This window comes from Epinephelus lanceolatus, chromosome 8 (genome assembly GCF_041903045.1).
Source record: "Epinephelus lanceolatus isolate andai-2023 chromosome 8, ASM4190304v1, whole genome shotgun sequence".
Taxonomy (NCBI): domain Eukaryota; kingdom Metazoa; phylum Chordata; class Actinopteri; order Perciformes; family Serranidae; genus Epinephelus; species Epinephelus lanceolatus.
Genome location: NC_135741.1, coordinates 42,005,510 through 42,023,630, shown reverse-complemented (window position 1 = coordinate 42,023,630; position 18,121 = coordinate 42,005,510). Strand labels below are relative to the sequence as shown.

General features: G+C 44.2%; 1 long non-coding RNA gene across 1 annotated transcript; it reads right to left on the bottom strand.

The window, feature by feature from the left end:
• Window positions 1–669: 669 nt before the first annotated feature.
• Window positions 670–16,175, bottom strand: LOC144464218 (uncharacterized). Its single transcript, XR_013491988.1, has 4 exons — window positions 16,159–16,175; window positions 14,981–15,118; window positions 10,111–10,153; window positions 670–1,429 (listed from the first exon to the last, which is right to left on the bottom strand). It is a non-coding gene; the product is annotated as an uncharacterized LOC144464218 (long non-coding RNA).
• Between the last annotated feature and the right edge of the window lie 1,946 nt (window positions 16,176–18,121).

Sequence of the window (18,121 nt, the reverse complement as noted above, 5' to 3'; positions counted from 1 at the left end):
ATAAAACGTTCCCTGCATGTTAAAACGGCAAGTTTTCCTGACGTAACCAGAAGGTTATATTGATGTTCCCTGAACGTTCTTGGAAGGTTAATTGAGCGTTATAAGAAGGTTACCAGAATGTTCTCCGTAAAACGTTCCCTGCATGTTAAAACAGCAAGTTTTCCTGATGTAACCAGAAGGTTATATCGATGTTCCCTGAACATTCTTGGAAGGTTAATTGAGCGTTATAAGAAGGTTACCAGAATGTTCTCCGTAAAATGTTCCCTGCATGTTAAAACGGCAAATATCCTGACGTAACCAGAAGGTTATACTGATGTTCCCGGAACGTTCTTGGAAGGTTAATTGAGCGTTATAAGAAGGTTACCAGAATGTTCTCCGTAAAACGTTCCCTGCATGTTAAAACGGCAAGTTTTCCTGACGTAACCAGAAGGTTATATTGATGTTCCCGGAACATTCTTGGAAGGTTAATTGAACATTTAAAGAAGGTTACCAGAATGTTCTCCGTAAAACGTTCCTTCCAAGTTAAAACGGCAAGTTATCCTGTCATAACCAGAAGGTTATTTTGATGTTCCCTGAACGTTCTTGGAAGGTTAATTGAACGTTATAAGAAGGTTACCAAAATGTCTCCCCTCAAACGTTCCTTCTAAGTTAAAACGGAAGGATATTTTGATGTTGCCTGAATGTTTTGGTAAGGTTAATTTAATGTTTTAAGAAAGTTACCAGAATGTTCTCCCTCAAATGTTCCTTCCAAGTTAAAACAGCAAGTTTTCCTAACATAACCAGAAGGTTATTTTGAAGTTCCCAGAATGTTCTGGGAAAGTAAGTTGAATATTATAGGACGGTTGCCAAAATGTTTGAATGTTTTAAACACAATTATAAACAGCAAGTTTTCCTGACGTTCCCAAGGTTAATTGAACATTATAGGAAGGTTACCACAATGTTTTCAGTTTAATGTTCCCTTCATGAAAATTATAAAACAAATGTGATTCTGTTCCTACTCCTAGGAAATTAAAACACTCAGTGAATGTTCCTAGAATTTTTTTAACAATACCATTTACATCAATACCAATACATTTAAAGTGTCACCATCACATACTCACTGAAAAACCAGAGAGAAAAAAAATTCTGTCAACATTGAAATTTGTCCGATTTATTGGAAACTATGAGAAAAAAAAAAAAACTGAGAAAAAAAAAAGGAGAGCAAACAGGAACACTTTCTGCTAAGGAACATACAGGAACATACAGAAACTTACAGGAAGTAACATAGATGGAGGAACACTGCAACAGGAACATACAGAAACATACAGGAAGTAACATAGATGGAGGAACACTGCAACAGGAACACACAGAAACATACAGGAAGTAACATAGATGGAGGAACACAGGCCTAGTCCTGGCTTTCTGCAGTTTGGTCTGCTGCTTCACCCCCCTGTAAAATAGAAAAAAAGTCATGTTATAATAATAATCTTTTAATCTTTTATTGCAACACACGTCACACTATCATACAAACAAACAAAAGTTTCTAAGACTTGGCTTTAAACAGCCAATGCAGGGTCTAAAATTATATTTTTGGCTCACCAGTCAAATGCCTGTGTAATGGCAATAATTCGTGGTGATCATGAAAAACACAGAGAGCTGTCCTTTGGGCGTTTATTTTCTTTGAAATAAATTATCAAGCATTCAGACCCTGGAACCCCAGCTCCCGGGCGAATGAGAGACAAATTGACATACAGAGTGGAAGTACTTATGCCAGAGAAACAGATAACGCCTTTGCGTACACAGAGAGAAACTACTTCACATATGCTGACCTTGTGGGCCAGATAAGGTTTAAGACACGGAGACAGACAGAAAAGGCCCAAACTGCATGCAATATGAAATAGGAATAGACTAAAGCCCTGTTCGGACGGGATTAGTTTTACATAGGGACGAGGGGTAAAGTAATAATTACCAGAGATTTTAGTCCCGTCCGAATGTGCCATGTCAGTAATCATTACCGCACGATGTCAGTAAAGATTACCGCGACTTTTACCTTCTGTAAAAGGGTCCAGGACAATTACCTCAGGTAATACTTATCCCGTGTGAATAGATCAGCAGTAAACGTGTGTTAGGGCTGTCAAAAAAAAATCGAAGTTAGAAATATATTCAAATATATTTATTTTTTTATAAGTTTGAACCTAAATTGGATCATTCGAATATCATTAATAATTAATTAATACTATCAATAATGTTGTATATCACGGCAAATCCTGTTTGGGCGGAGATGGCTCGCGCACGAGCCGGGCCAGAGAGGGACGCAGTGGGAGGGAGAGGCGCCGACGGAGGAGTCCGCTGCACCAACACCACCCACTGCGCTGTCATTCAATACCAAGTCCTTCAGTAACAGAGGTTTCCCATACCGACTTTAACCTCTCCCGAATTGATCATCTTGTCGATAGCACCGTAGGCTCACTGCGAACAACACTCGACTCTGTAGCTCCTCTTAAAATGAAGTTAACAAAGCAAAGAAAGTTCGCTCCTTGGTATAACTCTCAAACCCGTAAGTTAAAACAAATATCGCGAAAATTTGAAAGGAATTGGCGATTAACCAAACTGGAAGAATCTCGTTTAATCTGGACAGACAGTCTCAGACTTATAAGAGGGGCCTCCACAATGCCAGAGCAAACTATTAGTCAGCATTAATAGAAGAAAACAAGAATAATCCCAGGTTTCTTTTCAGCACTGTAGCCAGGCTGACTGAGAGTCACAGCTCTATTGAGCCTTGTATTCCTTTAGCCCTTAGCAGTAATGATTTTATGAGCTTTTTTAATGACAAAATTCTAACTATTAGAGGCAAAATTCATGACCTCCTGTCCTCAGATAGTACCTATCTAACCTCAAACACAGCTGTAAGACCTAATATATATTTAGATTGCTTCTCCCCAATTTCTCTTCAAGAATTGACCGCATGATTTCTTCATCTAAATCATCAACGTCATCCCAGCTAGGCTACTTAAGGAGGTCTTACCTTTAGTTAACACTCATACATTAGATATGATCAATATATCCTTATTAACAGGCTATGTACCACAGTCTTTTTAGGTAGCTGTAATTAAACCTCTACTAAAAAAGCCCACCCTGGATCCAGAGGTGTTAGCCAACTATAGACCAATATCTAATCTTCCCTTTATGTCAAAGATCCTCAAGAAAGAGGTCGCAGACCAGCTGTGTGATTTTCTCCATGATAATAATTTATTTGAGGAATTTCAGTCAGGATTTAGAGTGCATCATAGCACTGAGACAGCACTAGTTAAAATTACAAATGACATTCTGATTGCTTCAGACAAAGGACTCGTCTCTGTACTTGTTTTATTAGATCTTAGTGCGGCGTTTGACACAACTGACCATCAAATTCTACTGCAGAGACTGGATCACTTAATTGGCCTAAAAGGTTCTGCACTAAGCTGGTTTAAATCTCATTTATCTGATCGTTTTCAGTTTGTTGACGTTCATAATGAATCATCCTTACGTACCAAAGTTTGTTTTGGAGTTCCGCAAGGTTCTGTGCTCGGACCAATCCTATTTATTCAATATATGCTTCCTTTAGGCAACATCATTAGAAATCACTCTATAAATTTCCATTGTTATGCGGATGATACACAGTTGTATTTATCGATGAAGCCAGAAGAAAGTAATCAATTAACTAAACTCCATAACTGCCTTAAAGACATAAAAACCTGGATGAGCACCAATTTCCTGATGTTAAATTCAGACAAAACTGAAGTTATTGTTCTTGGCCCCAAACAACTCAGAGACTCTTTATCTGATGACATAGTTTCTCTGGATGGCACTGCTCTGGCCTTTACCACTACCCTAAGTAACCTCGGAGTAACATTTGATCAAGATTTGTCTTTTAATTCTCATTTAAAACAAACCTCACGGACTGCATTTTTTCATCTGCGTAATATTGCGAAAATTCGGCCTATCCTGACCCGAAAAGATGCAGAAAAATTGGTCCACGCTTTTGTTACCTCTAGGCTGGATTACTGTAACTCTCTATTATCAGGTAGCTCTAGTAAGTCCTTAAAAACTCTCCAGCTAATTCAGAATGCAGCAGCACGTGTACTAACAGGAACTAAGAAACAAGATCATATTTCTCCTGTTTTAGCTTCTCTGCACTGGCTCCCTGTAAAATCCAGAATTGAATTTAAAATCCTACTGTTAACTTATAAAGCTCTAAATGGTCAAGCTCCGTCATATCTTAGAGAGCTCATAGTGCCATATTATCCCACCAGAACACTGCGCTCTGAGAACGCAGGGTTACTCGTGGTCCCTAAAGTCTCCAAAAGTAGATCAGGAGCCAGAGCCTTCAGCTGTCAGGCTCCTCTCCTGTGGAATCATCTTCCTGTTACGGTCCGGGAGGCAGACACCGTCTCCACATTTAAGACTAGACTTAAGACTTTCCTCTTTGATAAAGCTCATAGTTAGGGCTGGCTCCGGCTTGCCCTGTACCAGCCCCTAGTTAGGCTGACTTAGGTCTAGTCTGCCGGAGGACCCGCCTATAATACACTGGGCACTTTCTCTCCTTCTCTCTCTCTCTCTCTCTCTCTCTCTCTCTCTCTCTCGTATCCTATTACTGCATCTTGCTAACTCGGCCATTCTGGATGTCACTAACTCAGCTTCTTCTCCGGAGCCTTTGTGCTCCACTGTCTCTCAGATTAACTCGGATTGCAGCGGTGCCTTGGATAGCGTGACGTGTGTGGTTGTGTTGCTGCCGTGGTCCTGCCACATGCCTCCTGCTGCTGCTGCCATCATTAGTCATTAGTCATACTTCTACTGTTATTATACACATATGACTATTGTCACACATGTATACTGCCAGATATTAATATATACTTTCAACATATTGTACCATAGTAGCCAGAACTATAACTATAATATTATTAATTTCATTAATGTTGCTGTAAGCTACTGTCATTACCGTCTGTCCTGCATCTCTCTCTCTCTCTCTCTGTCTCATTGTGTCATAGGGATTACTGTTAATTTATTATGCTGATCTGTTCTGTTATAACATCTATTGCACGTCTGTCCGTCCTGGAAGAGGAATCCCTCCTCAGTTGTTTCTACCGTTTTTATTCCCCGTTACAGGGTTTTTTTTGGGGGAGTTTTTCCTTATCCGCTGTGAGGGTCCAAAGGACAGAGGGATGTTGTATGCTGTAAAGCCCTGTGAGGCAAATTGTGATTTGTGATATTGGGCTTTATAAATAAAATTGATTGAACTGATTGATAATAGTGAAAGATTGATATTACAGGAAAATTGACCTGACACCTAGTACATGAAAAATTATATCAACTAGGGCTGTAATGAATAACCGATTTGAATCGGAAAATCGGTTTTGATTTAAAAGATGCGAGGGCATCGGTACACAGATTAATGAATCGGTCTCAATGTAGCTTGAACCGGCCGATGGCCCGATTGAAAAGTTATAAATCGGTTTAATGTTTCTGATACAGCTGCTGAAAGCTGCATCTCCCTCTTTGACCGTCTCCTGCTTCCTCCCGTAACCCCTAAATTCCACCAGATGCGTGTGCAGCGGAGCTGATACGTTTCAATTCTAATCAATGTTTGTGGTTCCACCGGCTCTGTCACAGCTGCGGCGCTCCGGAGCATCCGCAGCAGATATGCAGAGCTTCTATTTTTACGCCGAAGCACAATGCAGCAATTCAGCACAGAGCAGATCGTGCAGGACAGGAAGTCGTGCGCAGAAGCAAAATAAAACATCCGGTTAATTTTAGGCGCAGTTGACTCTCTCCCGCTCCCTCAAATAAAACTCTCACGAGACTGTCGCAGTCAGTTAGCGCTGTGAGTTTGTACACAAATCTCTCTTTGTTGTTTCTTTGACTTTAATTTGTGCCAACAAAACCTGAATATTGTTTATTTTTTCAGCCAGAAGGGCTTTGGAGAGCTCTTACATGTTGTTTTTACATGTTACACTAATAAACATGACAAAAGAAAAACAATGGACTGACAACATTCTCAGCCTGATGCTGGCATCTTCTCTTTGCTCTTTTCCACAGATTTGTACAGTACAGGCCAAAAGTTTGGACACACCTTCTCATTCAATACGTTTTCTTTATTTTCATGACTATTTACATTGTAGATTCTCACTGAAGGCATCAAAACTATGAATGAACACATGTGGATAATGGATAAAAACCACTCTTGGCATTCTCTCGATGAGCTTCAAGAGGTAGTCACCTGAAATGGTTTTCCAACAGTTTTGAAGGAGTTCCCAGAGGTGTTTAGCACTTGCTGGCCCCTTTGCCTTCACTCTGCGGTCCAGCTCACCCCAAACCATCTCGATTGGGTTCAGGTCCGGTGACTGTGGAGGCCAGGTCATCTGCCGCAGCACTCCATCACTCTCCTTCTTGGTCAAATAGCCCTTACACAGCCTGGAGGTGTGTTTGGGGTCATTGTCCTGTTGAAAAATAAATGATCGTCCAACTAAACGCAAACCGGATGGGATGGCATGTCGCTGCAGGATGCTGTGGTAGCCATGCTGGTTCAGTGTGCCTTCAATTTTGAATAAATCCCCAACAGTGTCACCAGCAAAACACCCCCACACCATCACACCTCCTCCTCCATGCTTCACAGTGGAAACCAGGCATGTGGAATCCATCTGTTCACCTTTTCTGCGTCTCACAAAGACACGGCAGTTGGAACCAAAGATCTCAAATTTGGACTCATCAGACCAAAGCACAGATTTCCACTGGTCTAATGTCCATTCCTTGTGTTTCTTGGTCCAAACAAATCTCTTCTGCTTGTTGCCTCTCCTTAGCAGTGGTTTCCTAGCAGCTATTTGACCATGAAGGCCTGATTCGTGCAGTCTCCTCTTAACAGTTGTTCTAGAGATGGGTCTGCTGCTAGAACTCTGTGTGGCATTCATCTGGTCTCTGATCTGAGCTGCTGTTAACTTACGATTTCTGAGGCTGGTGACTCGGATGAACTTATCCTCAGAAGCAGAGGTGACTCTTGGTCTTCCTTTCCTGGGTCGGTCCTCATGTGTGCCAGTTTCGTTGTAGCGCTTGATGGTTTTTGCGACTCCACTTGGGGACACATTTAAAGTTTTTGCAATTTTCTGGACTGACTGACCTTCATTTCTTAAAGTAATGATGGCCACTCGTTTTTCTTTAGTTAGCTGATTGGTTCTTGCCATAATATGAATTTTAACAGTTGTCCAATAGGGCTGTCGGCTGTGTATTAACCTGACTTCTGCACAACACAACTGATGGTCCCAACCCCATTGATAAAGCAAGAAATTCCACTAATTAACCCTGATAAGGCACACCTGTGAAGTGGAAACCATTTCAGGTGACTACCTCTTGAAGCTCATCGAGAGAATGCCAAGAGTGTGCAAAGCAGTAATCAGAGCAAAGGGTGGCTATTTTGAAGAAACTAGAATATAAAACATGTTTTCAGTTATTTCACCTTTTTTTGTTAAGTACATAACTCCACATGTGTTCATTCATAGTTTTGATGCCTTCAGTGAGAATCTACAATGTAAATAGTCATGAAAATAAAGAAAACGCATTGAATGAGAAGGTGTGTCCAAACTTTTGGCCTGTACTGTATATTTGGATCTCTTCCTTCCTGAATCCATTCTAAAAATAAAGAGACATTTGTCAGAGCGACTGACCTGCTGGCTCATTCACTGTATCTCGCTGAAACAGGGAGGGGAGGGGCAGACTAAGGCTGGGGCCACACTAGAGGATTTTCAAATCTTAACCAATATTAAAAATGCAAGAGACCACAGACATGAAGATTATTTCAACCCCTTTTAACTCTATAAATCTTCTAAATGCACACACTGTTTGAGATACTATAAAATTAGCCTATTTCAGTGATGTTGCTAGGTACGCGTCCTGCGTCCCTGACGCATTAAAATCTGAAAGGACGTGATCCCCTGTACACAGTATCGCAACATGCTAGTTTGGCCGCTACCAAAACAACTAGCCAGTCACCGCGGATTTCATTTCAACAATTCAAGATACGAACTTAGTAAAGTAGTAAATAAACCCACGTTTCCACTGCTCGATGCTGTGTTCATTCGTGTCGATGATGTTTTAACGTTTAGGGGACGTGCAGTGATTGACTCAGTTCATTTGATTTAGTTGATGTTCAGACATGAAGATTTTGGTGTTATTTTGGTGACAATTTATTTATTAACTCTGTCATAGTGATGAGAATGTTCTGTTTATGTGTTAAAATCAGCACTTTTATTGATAATTAGGGGCCGGGCAGCCTAAGCTGTATGCCTCCTGCACGTTGGCCTGCAGTGGGATGTAAACACCGACCAGAATGAATGAAGCAAACTCACGGGGGGAGTAAAAAGGTTTGCAGTTGATGAAAAAAGATTCCAGATCAGGAGAACAGTGCTGCTGGATCACTGTCACGTCATTACACCAGCCGCTGTTAGTGTAAAAACAGATACCTCCACCTTTAGTTTTGCCGGAGAGTTCCGTGTTACGATCCGCTCTAAAGAGTTGGAAGCCTGCCAGCTGCAGTGCAGAGTCCGGTATCGATACACACAGCCACGTCTCCGTGAAGCACAAAACTGCAGATGTAGAAAGTCTCCGTTTTTCACCATCAGTAGCTGAAGTTCATCCAGTTTACTGGTCAGCGAACGCACGTTGGAGAGAAATATACCTGCATGGCAGCGGTGTCCGCGTTGGCGAAGACGCACAAGCGCACCGGCACGTTTTCCCCTCCTCCGGTGTTTCACTGCACTAGCAAAGGTGAGGGCACCTTTGGCCAAAAAGCCCAATAAATCCACTGAAGGCTCCAGAAAAGTGGGATAAAAATCCGCTGGAGTTGTTCCCCTGACAAAAAAAGCCTTACAGTGTCACTGGCCCGAGCGGGCCTGTGACCTGTCAATCAACTTGCCCGACATACTATTTTATTGGCCCGGGCCATCGGGCCATGGGTTATGTCAGCTTTCCACTATTGCATTTTTCCGACATTTCGCTAATATTCCCTCCGCTCTTTCGCCACAGCATGAGCACGCTCACAGCACGTTGCATTCCAAGCATCAGGTGTTGTGACTTTGTGCACCGACCGTAAACAATAGCCAATTAAAGGGTTCTGCCTGTCAATCATCACATTATACTTCCGATCAAAATTATTACATGTTTATATAATCAAAATAAATCTTGAATAACAATGTTTTTTTCCATCAAGTGTATTTAATTTTTTAATGCCTCTGGACATCGAATTTAGTGCTTTTTAATGCCATCTAAGGCCTTAATTTTCGCAAAATCTATTTTATCTATTTCTGCTTTTTAATGACCCACGGAAACCCTGAACACAAGACAATAGTCCTGATGGCGGCACTACAGCAAGCCTCTAAATTTCAAATTCATAACAAATCAACCATATGTGTCACAGCTTTGGAACTTTCACTTTCAAATTGCCTAATTTTGCCTAAAATTGCCCGGCCCCGACATTGCTGCGCAGCAGCTATAATTTATTTTGATACTACAGACACCATTTTGTTTTCATTTGAATTTTAGTAATTTATTTTGGTGCTATTTATGTTGCTACAAAAATGCTATTTTATTTGAATTTTGTATGTCATGCCACTGTGACAGTTGTTTTGCAATAACCTTTTCAGATTTGGAATTTTATTTGTTTAATTTCAGATAGGCTACATTTTGAACATACATGAATATATCCATTAATTATAACCATGTCATACCATACCACCATCAAAGAAATAGAAGAATATAAGAAATAGAAAGAAATACATTTTTTAATTGGGGACCCATTGAATTTCCCAGGGACCCAATCAACATCACTGCTATTTTATTGCTTTTGTTACTGCAATATTTCAGAATCATATTTTTTCATCAGTCTGACACATCGGTCAGCGAGGGGGACAGCCAGCAATTAAAAACATATCTACTTCTGGGCGCAAATACACATAAAATACTTGCACTGTAGAGCCCTAAGAAGTCAATAGGATGGTGTCCGCAAATAGGATGGTGTCTGCAACATTAGAAAATTCTGCAGGGGTGTGCCATGAAAAGAGAGTATTGAGTGACACTTTTTTCTGTCGAAATAGAAAATATACTCACCACAGTGACCTTTCTCTCCAACTCTCCAATAGCCTGAAAGCAACTGAAAGAAAGAAAAAACTCATGTCACATTCTTTTTGTTTGTTTTTTAAATCACTGACACATAATGAGCATGATTAAATAGCAAATATTGAGAAAGATAATATTAAATATTAAATATAAAAGGACTTACAGATCTTTGAATACAGACACCACATTTTATTAAAGAGGACACGCAACAGCCAGTTAAACTAACACATTAAACGTAAACATTAAGGAGAAAATTGAAGTCGTCGTCGTCGTCGTCGTCGTCCTCCGCTTATCCGGGTCCGGGTCGCGGGGGCAGCAGCCTCAGCAAAGAAGCCCAGACAGTCCTCTCCCCTGCCACTTCTGTCAGCTCTTCCGCGGGAACCCCGAGGCGTTCCCAGGCCAGCCGGGTGATGTAGTCCCTCCAGCGTGTTCTGGGGCGGCCCCGAGGTCTCCTCCCAGTTGGACATGCCCGAAACACCTCCCAAGGGAGGCGTCCGGAAGGCATCCTTACCAGATGCCCGAACCACCTCAACTGGCTCCTCTCGATGTGGAGGAGCAGTGGCTCTACTCCGAGTCCCTCCCGGATGTCTGAGCTCCTCACCCTATCCCTAAGGCTGAGCCCAGCCACCCTGCGGAGGAAACTCATTTCGGCCACTTGTACTCACGATCTCATTCTTTCGGTCACTACCCAGAGCTTGTGAAACAAAGGTGAGGGTTGGAACGTAGATTGACCGGTAAATTGAGAGCTTCGCTTTCTGGCTAAGTTCCCTCTTCACCACAACGGACCGGTTAAGCGCCTGCATCACTGCTGATGCCACCCCAATCCGCCTGTCAATCTCCCGCTCCATCCTACCCTCACTCGTGAACAAGATCCCGAGATACTTAAACTCCTCCACCTGAGGAAGGACCTCCCCCCTGACCTGGAGTGGGCAATCCACCCTTTTCCGGCTGAGGACCATGGCCTCAGACTTGGAGGTGCTGATTCTCATCCCAGCCGCTTCACACTCGGCTGCGAACCGCCCCAGCGAGAGCTGGAGGTCACTGTTCGATGGAGCTAGGAGGACCACGTCATCCGCAAAAAGCAGGGACGAGATCCTCCCGTCACCGAACCTGACACCCTCCACCACTCGGCTGCGCCTAGAAATTCTGTCCATAAAAGTTATGAACAGAACCGGTGACAAAGGGCAGCCCTGGCGGAGTCCAACCCTCACCGGGAACAGGTCCGACTTACTGCCAGCCACGCGAACCAGACTCATGCTCCTTCGGTACAGGGACTGGATGGCCCTTAGCAAGGGGCCACCAACCCCATACTCCCGGAGCACCCCCCACAGGATGCCCCTGGGGACACGGTCGTAAGCCTTCTCCAAATCCACAAAACACATGTGGACTGGTTGGGCAAACTCCCATGCCCCCTCCAGCACCCTGGCGAGGGTAAAGAGCTGGTCCATGGTTCCACGTCCGGGACGAAAACCACATTGTTCCTCCTCAATCTGAGGTTCAACTATCGACCGGACCCTCTTCTCCAGCACCCTGGAGTAGACCTTACTGGGTAGGCTGAGGAGTGTGATCCCCCTGTAGTTGGAACACACCCTCTGGTCCCCTTTCTTGAAAATGGGGACCACCACCCCGGTCTGCCACTCCAGAGGCACTGCCCTCGATGTCCACGCAATGTTGCAGAGGCGTGTCAGCCAGGACAGCCCTACAACATCCAGAGCCTTGAGATATCCAGGACGAATCTCATCCACCCCCGGGGCTCCGCCGCCTCGGAGTTGTTTCACTACCTCAGCAACTTCTGCCCCAGAAATTGGACGACCCGCCCCCGAGACCCCCGTCTCTGCTTCCTCACTGGAATACGTGTTGGTGGGATTTAGGAGCTCCTCAAAGTATTCCTTCCACCGCCCGACAATGTCCCCAGTTGACGTCAGCAGCTCCCTGCCCCCACTGTAAACAGTGTGAGCAAGTTGCCGCCTTCCCCCCCTGAGGCGCCGGACGGTTTGCCAGAACCTCTTTGGAGCCGATCGATAATCTTCCTCCATGGCCTCACCGAACTCCTCCCATGCCCGAGTTTTTGCCTCAACGACTGCCGCCGCTGTGCTCCGCTTGGCCCGCCGGTACCCGTCAGCTGCTTCCGGAGACCCACAGACCAACCATGCCCTGTAGGCCTCCTTCTTCAGCCTGACGGCTCCCCTCACCTCTGGTGTCCACCAGCGGGTTCGGGGATTACCGCCGCAACTGGCGCCAGCGGCCTTGCAGCCACAGCTCACAACTGCCGCCTCGACAATGGCAGAGCGGAACAAGGCCCATTCGGACTCAATGTCCCCCTCTGCCCTCGGGACGCGGTCGAAGCTCTCCCGGAGGTGGGAGTTGAAGATCATCTGGACAGGTTCTTCCACCAGGCGTTCCCAGCAGACCCTCACTGTTCATTTGGGCCTGCCAGGTCTGCGCGGCGTCTTCCCCCACCATCTGATCCAACTCACCACCAGGTGGTGATCAGTTGACAGCTCTGCTCCTCTCTTTACCCGAGTGTCCAGAACATATGGCCGCAGGTCAAATGATACGACTACAAAGTCGATCACTGACCTGCGACCTAGGCTGTCCTGGTGCCACGTGCACCAATGGACATCCTTATGTTTGAACATGGTGTTAGTTATGGCCAAACTGTGACCCGCACAGAAGTCCAATAACTGAACACCACTCGGGTTCAAATCAGGTAGGCCGTTCCTCCCAATCACGCCCCTCCAGGTCCTGCTGTCATTGCCCACGTGAGCGTTGAAGTCCCCCAGCAGAACAATGGAGTCCCCGGTTGGGGCACTGTCCAGCACCCGTCCCAGGGACTCCAAAAAGGGTGGGTACTCTGAACTGTTGTTCGGTGCATAAGCACAGACAACAGTCAGGACCCGTTCCCCGACCCGAAGGCGCAGGGAAGCAACCCTTTCGTCTACCGGGGTAAACCCCAACGTACAGGCAGAGAGTCTGGGGGCTATCAGAAAGCCCACCCCGGCCCTCCGCCTCTCACCGGGAGCAACTCCAGCGAAGGAGAGAGTCCAACCCCTCTCAAGGACTAGGGTTCCAGAGCCGGAACTATGTGTCGAGGTGAGACCGACTATATCTAGCCGGTAGCGCTCAACCTCTTCCACAAGCTCCGGCTCCTTTCCCGCCAGAGAGATGACATTCCATGTCCCAAGAGCCAACTTCTGTAACCGAGGATCAGACCGCCAAGGCCCCCGCCTTGGTCTGCTGCCCCGTCCACATTGCACCGAACCCTTCTGGATCCCTCTGCGGGTGGTGGGCCTGCAGGGGGACGAGCCCATGTAGCCGGTTCTGGCTGGGCCCGGCCGGACCCCATGGGCGAAGGCCCGACCACCAGGCGCTCGCCCACGGGCCCCAACCCCAGGCCTGGCTCCAGGGCGGGGCCCCGGTAACCCTCCGGGCCGGGTACACGTGTCCTTGTTTGTATCCATCATGAAGGGTCTTTTGAACCGTTCTTCGTCTGACCCTTCGCCCAGAACCAATCTGCCATGGGAAACCCTACCAGGGGCAAAATGCCCCCGACAGCATAGCTCCCAGGGTCATTAGGGCACTCAAACTCCTCCACCACGATAAGGTGACGGTTCTCGGAGGAGAAGTCTAGTTTCACATTTTTCATTAGTTTTTTAGCTAGAGTGCGGCCATCTTGTCGGTCGACAGTCTATGACATCACTGGTTGTGCTGGCAGACAGCAACAGACAGTGAAAATAAAGGACAGTTACAGACAGAGACGGTAAAACATGAAACTGTGGAGGTACAGGATTAGAGAAGACACAGGGGAGACCACTCCTATATTATTACTTCATGTAACAACGAGTTTTACAGTGTTAAAGTTCGTGTACTGTATTGAAAATGTAACATATCGACATTTTCAATTACCCCACTGGAATACATTGAAACAAGCTTTGGACCTGCAGTCCCTCGCTTTGTCCTGGAGCAATTGCAAATATTGAAAATCCCACCACTCATTTAGATAAAAGTAGATGGGAAAATAGGGTCCAGGGTGCTAAAAACCATACTTCCCCTTTAAGGATTGAGCCTCTCTTTGCAACAATCATATTGAATTATCTGACAACTGACACCCTTGAAAAAGGTAGGCTCTCTTTTTCAAGACACCTTAAGCACTTTGCAATGGTCATCTCATTATGAACCAAAGCAAAGGTAGCTAGTGTGCACTGCAGCCCACAACACATCAGTTTGGGGTGACTGTGGCCCAGATGGTAACGCAGGTTACCACCTTGCATTGCAGCTCCCGCCATTGGTGTGTGAGTTTGTGTGTGTGAATTGGTGAATGAGAGGCCATTGTAAAGTGCTTGAATGCCTCAGCTGGTGGAAAAAGCACTATGTAAGTGCAGTCCATTTACTATTTGGCCCATAGGAGTAACATGGGGGTTAAGTGTCATGCTTAAGGACACTGACATGTGGACAACAGAGCCGGGATTCGTCCGTCTCGTTCATTCAAACTTTGTAAACACGGTTGGCATATTCTGCCATCATAACTTGGCTCTCAGAATTCACCAGATTGATGCCTTTAAATCAAATACAAAATACAAAAACAAAGCACGCCCCCGGACCCCCCTAGAAGGTTCGGACCCCCCGCCACAGTCTCCAAAAATCCTGTGGGAAACACTGGGTGATTCCTAACTATAAATAAAAATATTCCTTAATTTTTATATTTTTAAACCTTTAAGTGCCGTATTTGTTTTGATGCCAAAATTCACATCGTGATCATGAACAAAGCAAACACTATAAAAAAAATTAAAATTAAAGAGTGTAGAAAGAAAGCACTGAGCACTGTGTCTGTCATTTATATCTGGCATATTTTGTGACTTACCGGTTTTGCTCTCCTCCATGTGCTCTAATGGCACGGTTGCATCCCCTGTCCCTGGCACCAATCAGCCATTTTGGCACTGCTTTTTCCCCATCTTTCCTTGTTATGTCTTTGGTGAGGTAATTTTTTTTTTCAAACTCTCTGTAAGTGACATCCAGTAAGAGCATAAGAGTGAGGCTCGTTATTGTCTAATTCGAGGCGCTTTGTCAAGGTGAACTTATCAGGTGATCAGAAATGAAGATCAAGCTACTCAAAGCGGTCTTTGCTATTTTATCATTAAAAGTCAAAGCGGTACAAGATTATATTTAGGAGTGAGTGTTAAGTGTTCCCAATGCAGTTGCTTTATGACACTGATGATCAATGAACAGTGTGCTCAAAACAACACTGATGTTGTGTTGAGAATAAATAAATAGCATTAGAAATGTTCCGTGCACATATTCACTTCTCAGTAATTAATTAAATGATCTAAGCCACAATGGTGTCAGTTTGTTATTAACTTGGATTTTTAGATATAGACAGAAGACGGGGGAAACAATATAGGAAATGAAATGATGATGTTTATGGAATGTTTATTTGGAGATGGGTAAGTTTATGATGTTATTTACGCTTCAGACTCCGCCATGTTGGACAGCCAGCGCAGTTGTTTCTGCCGTTGCCATGACAACGCGCATCCATGAACCGGTCACCTGTTAACCCGAAACACCGCCCAGTCACGGCTTTTCACATGTCCGAAAACGTCGCAGCAGATTTACAAACAGACGTTATTTGGATAAGCTAACCGCATATGGGGAATCTACATGGTTGCTTTCTCGCCTAAAAAAATGTTAAATCTTAATAATGTGACTCAACAGTCCCACTGTGAAAATTGCAGCTGCTTGTGAGTCTGCTAGTCTCCATTCTGTTCTCCTACAGAAAAACGCCGTTTTTTCATTTTCGGTTTTCCGTTTTGGTTTCAAGACGGAAAAACGGACCCATTTGCTTATTTTTCTGATTTTGTTTTGAAACGGAATAATGAAAGATCGAACCATACACGGATTAAACATACAGAGTTGCTCACTAACTGTCACGAAGTTAACGTTCGTTATGACGGCATATCTACGTTGCTAACGCATGCATGGCACTGTGTTATAGTATGTGTTGTTCTATGTCTGTGTACATATAGCATAAGAAATCATACTCACTGTGCCATAAAATGCATAACAAATCATCATGATGTTAGCCAACATGCGAGCCTCCTAGCGGAAACGAAAACACCGTTCGTGGGTAAACAAGAGTTTAGCCAATCACAGATCCCGCTGGTAGACGTTGGGATTATGGGTAATGTAGTACTTCTTCGTGACTACGTGAAAATTAATTGTTGTCAAACCTATATTTGGAAAAAAAAAACTTCTAGATACGAGCGTCGATCGTCTGACAGTTGTTCTAACATAATTAGTGAGTCTACATTGGCAAGTTAGGACATTACATGTTAAACTCATTTGAGTCATAGCATGCTAGCTAACGGACGTTTAGCCACCTAGCCAAGAACGTCGCTAAAGGGAAAAAAGTAGTTGAACAAACTTTTAGGTTTACACAGTGCTTTTTTCAGTTCTATAGTGTTGTTTGTTAGTCAGGACTTACCTTCAACACTGTTTGGCCCAACTCAAAACTCCTCTTCAACGGTTGAAATATTTTAGGCGCTGATCCTGAGCGGCAACTCCAGAATGAATGAGTCATCGTCGGTTATCGCGAGATTACTTTCTCTCATTTCCATGACAACCCCCGCCACACACACGCGCACACACTGTTTATAAAAAAAAATGCACTGGCTATTTTAAAGAGCAGATAGGCTATCTACGGCTGTGGTTGAGTTTATTCAGGTTTTTATTTTTTATTTTTTTTTTACCTCACATTATAGTGGCTTAAATACCAAAACATTTTGATGACACCTTAAGTGTCAATAATACAGCAGTATATAACAATATTATTTTACCTAAAACAATTAAATTTACATGTCATTTCACAATAGGCTATGGCCCAGTTGGGACCCATCTAGTTCCCATATGTGCTGGCCAACTGGGATGCCCATCTCTCGCCCATGTGTATTCTTCTGGGATGCCCACATGGGGCCCAACACCAACCCACTTAAAAGCCCACTCTGAGCCCATGCCCAGTTAAAGCCCATGTAACCCAAGTAAATCCCATGTGGGCCCCACTTGGACGTGTTGGCTGGGATGTATTTAATGAAATCACTGAACACTGCAATCTACAAACATACTATATATCCTACACAAGGACCCACTAGAAATCACACAGATGTGATTGCCAAAGAAGACTATAACATCTGTATTCCTCCATCACATTAGGAACCATTAGAGACCACTACACCCTGTAGTGACCACTGTATAGTGACCATTAGACTGGTATAGAAACACCTGTAGGAACCATTAGACTCCTGTAGGAATCATTAGTAGGGACCAGTTAAAGTCCTGTGTATTTGTGTTTGTATTTTGGCCGGGTTCGGACCGAGAATTAATGCTTGTCACTTGCATTAATTAGTCAATCCTCTCGCTCATAGATGGTAGAAAAATGTGAATGTAACCACGCCGTACCAGGCCGGCCCGCTGACCCACCGGCCCACTGGGAAAACTCCCGGTACTCCCGGTGGCCAGTCCGCCCCTGGACACCGCTCCTCATTCTCAAACATAAATCACAAATACAAAACAGTCTGTTACACTAGCTTTAGCTTCACGTGTCCTGACAGAAGCCGACACAAGGAGACAGTGAAGTAATTCCCCATGGCTTAGGCTAGATTACACAGTTTAGCTAGCTTACACATGAACAATACTAGTTACCCAAATTTCAACCAAACAGGAACATCAAGGGGAACAGTATAGAAATTAATAATATATTAATAACTACAACAATTATTATTATTATTATTATTATAACTTGAATTGAACATCAAGGGGAACAGTATAGAAATTAATAATATAATAATAACAACAACAATTATTATTATAACGGGGCGAAGTAGCCGGTTGATAGTGGAAAACAGCATTCTGGGTTGGTTTTGCTGGTTGCAAATGAGAGTGGAGTAGTGGTGTGTTTTGGCCTGGGAGAGAGCTTCTTTATAGGACCTCATATCCATAGGCCTCAAGGTTG